Source organism: Echinops telfairi, unplaced genomic scaffold (assembly GCF_000313985.2).
Source record: "Echinops telfairi isolate 266 unplaced genomic scaffold, ASM31398v2 ScPeMD7_9;HRSCAF=40, whole genome shotgun sequence".
In the NCBI taxonomy this organism is placed as follows: domain Eukaryota; kingdom Metazoa; phylum Chordata; class Mammalia; order Afrosoricida; family Tenrecidae; genus Echinops; species Echinops telfairi.
Genome location: NW_022103906.1, coordinates 29,197,991 through 29,199,685, shown reverse-complemented (window position 1 = coordinate 29,199,685; position 1,695 = coordinate 29,197,991).

Genomic DNA, 1,695 nt, shown 5'->3' with positions numbered 1-1,695 from the left:
GTCTGATTCCTGCAGGTTTACCATGAGATTGTGCCAGGATGTTGAGATCACCCTTCCAGAGAGCCGGCCCTCCCAATGCTTCGGGTGACTGTCTCTTTCCCTCACTCCGTAGGCGGGCTCTCTAGCTCCTCTCTGTCAATGGCACCCAACAAGAGTTATGAGGCTGCGGCGGAAGGCAACAAAGATCTTGATGCCACCATTCCAGAAGTAATTCAACTAATCAATTTTTGTTGCTATTCTACAGTTACTGCAACTAAAATAGTTTAGAATAATGGAAGTGTTAAGATTTTTTAAATTAAAATGTTTGATCATCTTAAAGCATAAAATACTGTATATTTAGGAGAGTGAATACAAACTCTCAATAGATTATTGAGGTATTAAAACATGGCTATCATCCAGGAAAAAAATCTTCTCAGCAGAATAAAACCACAATCGGGGTAAAATAAGACACAAAGATATAAAACATTATTTTGAGCAGACTTCTGTGCTTTAAAGTATAACCGTAATTGCTTTGTAAATCCTGGATTCCTCTTTGCAGTTTTCCCTTCTTGTCAATTATTATATATTAACAAACTATGTAGAACTTTCAAGAAATGTCAGTTACCATCAGCTCAAAACACAACCATCTTTGGATTATGAATGAGATTCCTTGCTGCATCTTTAAGAAATTATTCTTATCAGCCTTACTTTGGTGCAAAACAGATCCCCGCTGGTGTCGTGGGTTATGCATTGGTCCGCAGTTCAAACCCACCAGATACGCGGCAGGGAAAGATGAGACTTTCTGCTCCTGTAAAGATGTTTAGCCTCACAAACCTCTGGGAGATTACTCTGTTCTAGAGTGTCTGCAAGAGTCAGTCTACCAGCCAGCAGTGGGTGGGTTTAATGCAAGAGATTCTGTCTTTTCAATGATTTAAAAGCTGCACCATGCCACAAATTAAGATGATTGTGATGAGGAATTTGTTGTGAGTTGGGGTTGGTTCAGTTGTTTCAAAGTGAGGGCAAATTTGCATAATCGTAACGCAGGACTTCAAAGATGGTGGCCAATTTGAGTTTGAGTAGCTCTCTACACGCCTGCCAGTAAGCCAATGTCACGCATTAGGCTCATGAAAGAACTCCTTATGCCTCTTCTGAATCTTCGATTCCAGTGTTTTCACCCATCACTTTCCCTGTCCTGGCTACTGTGATGAATCACCCAAATCGAACACGTTACAATCAATCCCTGTTTCACCTCACTGGCCACCAGAAGACTGATTGAAAGCTCTACATTAATAGGCAAAGAGTTGTCCCTAAGAATGATAAAATAATAATAATTTCTAAATTATCAAGGGTTGGGGGGGAAGAAATGGGGAGCTGATACCAAGGGCTCAAGTGGAAAGCAAATGTTTTGAGAATGATGATGGCAACATATGTGCAAATGTGTTGACATAATAGATGGATGCATGGATTGTGATAAGAGTTGTACGAGACCCCAATGAAATGATTTTTTTTCTTTTCTTTAAATCATTTTATTGGGGGCTTGTACAACTCTTATCACAATCCATACATCCATCTATTGTGTCAAGCACATTTGTATATTTGTTGCCATCATCATTCTCAAAATATTTGCTTTTTAAAAAAATTTCTTTTTAAAATAATTTTAGTAGAGGCTCATACAACTCTTATCACAATCCATACATGCATCAATTGTGTAAAGCA